We start from the raw sequence: 5,701 nt of genomic DNA on the forward strand, positions 1-5,701 counted from the left end.
GGCGAGCGTCCGCCGCTTCCCCCAGCCTTCCAAAAGTTCCCTCGTCAATGTCCCCGAGTTGCCGCTCGCTCAGTGCCTGAACTTGGATTTGGGCTCGGGGTCCCGCAGCTGCGGGGTGGGCGATCACGGAACTTCCAACTCTGTTCTCCGCCTCAGAGAAGTCCCTCATCCAAGAGGGAGACGGTTCCGAGCGGGGCTCGGTGTTTCGTCTCGCGTATTGCGCAGTCACCAGACCCGCTCTCATTTTCCTGTGAGATGTTTGAATTGGATATTTTCTAAGTATAGCCCAAGTCCGCCTTCTGTGTGGCTCAGGTGCGGGAACGGCGGTGTGCTGCTCTGACTCAGGTTTTCTTGCCGCTGTAGAAAAGCCTCCTCACCAGAAAATTGTCTGTCGGCTTGTTGTAGCCCTTCCGCTTCCAAACTGCGTGGTGTCATGAATGAGATGCCCTGGGTGGTGTTGTACGCAGTCTGCGAGGGTTTAGTTAGATTTCAGTAGAAATGTAACTCTGTAAAGCCTTGAATTCTCACTGTTAGACATCCGGCTCCTCTCCACCACGTACACACTGCCTATTAAATTGTTTACTAACTGCTTACAACTCGTTTGGGTGAGTGCGGATGCCTCTGCACAGTCGGTCTGGGGTATAGATTTCTGCTTCAGTCGAACTACCAAACCTCTCCCGTCCCTTTCCCACGTACCTATCAGAATTACATAGGTGATTCATGCTGCGAAAATAAGAAGTAACTACCTATCAACGAGAAAAGTATTGCTGCAGCATCACAAACTTGCATGTTTAAAACACTGCATCACAAGGTTCAGGGATATTGCAAGGAAATGAGGATAGTATTCCACAGAACGGAACTTGAGCAGCCAGAGAGGAAAGGTTTTTAGGGAATCTTTTTAGTTTTATGAAGGGTACGTATGCTTTTCCTTTGGTTCACAAAGATACGTGGTCGTGGTAGTGCTTGTTTGATGGAAAATACTTCAAGAACTTTCCATGGTATTCACAGAATGGCCAGATTAGATTTCAGCAGCTGTAGCTTGCATCTGATCTTATGAATAAAAATCAAACTTCCAAACATTTTGTGGAATTTTTCTGGAAATTGATTTGTTGCTCTGTATTCCTTCATAGTGGTAAGCAGGTACCAATTATGCATGAATATTAATTTCTGGTGTTTAAATTTTGTTTGATTTTACCTTTGGGGTTTTCTTTTTTCCATAGTTACCTTGCTGTGATTTAGCGTTTCACCAAAAAAGAAAAGAAAAGTGCTGTCAGATTATATTAAAATCAATCCCATCTTAAAAGGCAGCATCCTTGTAAATCATACCAGCCCCAAAAGTGGGATAAATCAAATTTACTTAGAATCAACTAACTCATCATATCATAATGTCATGTCTTATCAAAACCCAGCACTGCACAAATTAGGACTTAAAAGGCATTTTGTTTAAAAAAAAAAGTCAAGTGGTCTCAACCTAAAAGGGATTCAGGATGAGGCATCCAGAAAGGGAATTACATTTGCACATCAGATAAACTTTATGATACAGTGCAAAAATTATTGACCATACCAAGCTGATTTTCCTTTACAGGAGAAAATTCAGAGTCACTGGAGCATGCTAAGCTTAATGTATGTGAAAGGCACTGAAATTTGGAATGCACTGAGGCTCGCCATTGGTAATAAGAGAATTGGGAAAATGTCATGGGTTGTGTTCATAGCAGTGTTGTGGTAGCCATGGTAATATAAAATATTAGTGAGGTGCTGTAGGGAGAGGTAACACTTTCTGTAAGACCAGAGGGTAACACCAGGAGGGAAAAAGGAGGTGGGAGGGAACCCCACCAAAGTTTGAATTAGCTAAACCCTTTTCTCTGGGTATGAAATACAGTTAAATTCCTCCAGTCTTACCAGGTCTGTCCTCAGCCAGGTTACAGCTCCTCTAATTTCACGTATATAAAAAAAATTGTGAAGAAAAAATAGAGAGAGGGAGCTCGAAATGAGATGAAATAGGGAACTGAGCAGAAGGGAATCCAGACAGGAGAGTGTGGAAGGATAAGGGATAAGTCCTGCTGCAGCTGAGGTTGTGCCACTGAAGCCACAAAGAGGCAATTTCCTTTCCTTCTGCTTCAGTCAGTTCTTCCTGAGGAAATGGATGGACCCAGATTCCTTGCAGCACTTGCAACTCCTTCTCAGTATAGCTGCAACAAACGAATTTCAGGAGCCTGAGAAAAACATTACAAACAGTTCAGGAAGCTGAGAAGACAACATTTGTTACCTGCTCTCCCTACAGACGCTCAGGGGAACTTCACAGGTCCCATCGGTGCTCTGGCGTTCTGGTGGGCGTTTCCTTCCCACAGCTCTTCCCACCCTTGGAGCTTCACCCTGCTCCCTGCCTAGGCTCCTACACCCTTTTTCATCCTTTATTTTTGTGTCTGCTGCGGTGAACATCATTACATGGTTCCATTGCACTAATTGGTGTGATTACCTAGAGGTGATCCAAATTGCAGAGATGCCCCGGATAATGGGAGCTTGACTGGATAATCTCGGTGTTGTCAGTGAGATGTGTATCCACACCAGTATTAATGAGTTGCATTGCTCATTATTAATCGACTTGCTGTCTGCGCTGAGGCTTGTTTGTGTTGGGTTTTGGTGGCACGTCACTGCTGTCAGCAGCACTGAGCCACTGTCTTCTTCCCGCTCTTCATGTGTGGTTTTAGCATTTTGGAGCTCTCAGGCAGGTGCTGGAGTGCTGAAACAGCTTCTCAGCAAAGTCTTGCAGACAAGAGATGCTCCTGCAAAGGGAGACTTTATATGGGATGGGAAAATGTTGTCACATAACTTAAAACTCAAGTTCATGAGTGATGGCATATCACACTTTTTTTTTTTTTGCTAATTTTAAAACTGTTTTTAAGAAGGAACAACAAATCCTCATGAATTTTACTCCTCTCTGGAGTCACAAAAGCAATTCCAAAACTTCTGTCTTCATCCCACTTAGCAGGGAATTTATTGTTTTTGCAGCATCCTTTGACTGTATTTAAGTGAAAGCTGGAAGCAAATTATTTTGAAATGGAATTTTCAGGCTTAAGGTTAGGCTGGTGGGAGTTTAGATTACTCACCCCTGTAGCAGAAACACAGACCAGGTGAAATAAATTTGTCTCCTTGGGACGACTGCTGATGGCCTTCATTCCCTGGTTAGGTGCCACGGCAGGTGACACTGACTGCACCAGGAGACTTTACAATACAACTCTGTTGTTATTAGCAGCTTAATGCTGGAAACTGGGTGTACCAGCACTGCTGTACTTCACCAGTCTGAGCTCCAGCTTGGCCATCTGTTGGAAAGTATTCTTGGAAAAAACCTAAAGAAGCTGTTTCTGTGCTGTACTACAGAGGTATATGTTCCCACAGTTAAGTTTGTTATGGCTTGAACCTGGATAATAAATATTAGTATCTTACATGCAAAAGAGATGCTTCCAAGGTCACAGTGACTTTGCTGTTTATTTATTTACTCCCAAAAACTATTACTTGAGAACATGGCTATCATTAGAGAGGCAAAATTACAGAGGAGGGTGATAATACATCACGGAGTTTGGGACAGTACTTGGCAGGATGTGTCATAAGGGTTAATTAAAGATGGAAATTGTAGGAGATGTCCACAAGCGCAGTTTCAGTGGCTGGTTGGTTTTGGAGGCACTCAGTGATGTCTGCCTGCCTTCAGCTGAGTGTGGGACTGCACACACAAACCCCTGGCACTCCTGGAGCCTGAGCAGGCTCTGTGTGTGGGTTTCTGTGAATTGACGTGCACGTTCTCTCTTACCTGGGTTGTTCTTTTAAGGTCAGTGGTTTCTGAGAGCTGTAGTTTAGTGAAAATAAAGTGGTAGAAATACACGAACTATTTAAAGGGTAAGCTGCATTTCAAAGTTCAAAACTAGGTGTTTGATGTGAAAAGACTATGTGTAAACTCGTTCTGCAGCAAGCCTTTTACTAATTTATCACAGCAGTTCTGCTGGAGCTGTGGCAGGTTGAAGGAGCTGTCCTCCAAAGGCTTGGAGAGAAGCTCTCTCACTTCACACCGTGCTTCCTTTGAAGAGTTACGTGACGGCTGCTATATAAATCTGAGCATATGCCATATCTTTGAGGTTCATATGGACCCCAATCTTTCTGCATTTAAAGTGGCAAAACTCACATTGACTTCAGTTGGAATGTTGGAAGCAAGTGTTCCTCCAGCACCTTCTTGAAGGTCCTTTACTGGTTATTTGCAGTGGAAGAAATTGGATTTCTCCATTTTGCATTGTCTAAGGGCTTACGTAATTGTAACTCGTGAATTTAGAATTACGGCTTTCTCCAGAAAGGCTGGCAATTTAGATAGTAGAACATTGGTTTTGTTACAGTAGCATATTTAGAATCCCAGCGTGTTGTTGCTTTTTCCTAGTTTTCATGTATTAATCTGTCGCTTAATAGTCTTGTTCTTCAAATGCAATTAAAAAAAAATTTGCTTAGAGAACTCATTTTAATTGCACTTCCTCACTACATTCTTAATGATGAACAGTAAAGATGAAAATAGCAGAACTTGGCTACTTTTATGCGAGTCATACAGACTATTGAGTCTGTATTTAATGTCAGTTTGGGCTAAGCGTAGACATTGCAGAACTAGGTCTTAAATTTGTAAGTGCAATTAAAAACTAATTGGGGTTTTTTTTAAATATAATTACTCAAATAATGACTTTGCACCTTCTGTCCAACTGCTATAGTTTGTTTTTTAATTGAACAAGTTGAATTTTCTCGCCCTTAAATTATTTCTATCGAAGAGATGAAAATATTTGTAAACTTATCCCAGCTAGCTAGCCAGTTGTTGACCATAACAGGACAAATTCTCAAGATGTACCAAAACACAGTGCTGCAAAGTGACACAAATCTTCATTTTTAAGCAGTTGGTAAAGTGAAATAACCAGGACTTGTTGCTCTGGAATCAGATGCCCAGCCCAGCCAAGGTCCTGCTAACAGGATTCCTTTGGTGAGGATGCTCCAGAGCCTTTGCAGAAGCCAAGGGCATTTTCCCGTGGGTGCTGGGCTGTGCAAGAGCAGGATTGGACCTCAGTAATGGAATTCCAATAAAACTTAGTCAGTGCCTTTTAATTAGATTTAATGGGAGCTGGGAAGGATCATTAGAGATAAACACATGCTTTTGCCAGTAATACGTTCACAATGTTATTAATCTGATTTAATTTGCAAGATCCACATAGCAGGAGTAAGATTTTTGTCTGTACCTGGAAAGTGTTATATGAGCCTAATATATTTTGTTGTTATATGTGTCATTGCTTCCCAAGCAGTATGTAAATACAGAATTGAGGTTGGGCTCCATGTGTGGTGGTTATGACCCCTGCCAATCTGAGGGTAGGGCTGGATGCTGGAGAGAAGGCTGTTTGTCTCTTTAGAAACCGCATTTTTATTGACCATTCTGCCATAAATTGCAATGGTGTATTAATAACAAAACACTGCAATATGCAGAGGGTGCTGCTAAGTAATAGGGCTTTTTAAAGATGATGTAATGCCAGTCTGGAAGTGAGGTACGCCTGGAGATTTTTATTTCCATGCAGTTGAAATACAGCCTAATTCTCTGAGGCGGAAAAACAGATTACAGCATTACGAGTTCTAGATATGGTACGTTGCATCCTGAAATGCGCTTCCCAACCCGCCTGATGCTCCTAAACAC

Source organism: Corvus brachyrhynchos, unplaced genomic scaffold (genome assembly GCF_000691975.1).
Source record: "Corvus brachyrhynchos isolate BGI_N302 unplaced genomic scaffold, ASM69197v1 scaffold126, whole genome shotgun sequence".
Lineage (NCBI taxonomy): Eukaryota > Metazoa > Chordata > Aves > Passeriformes > Corvidae > Corvus > Corvus brachyrhynchos.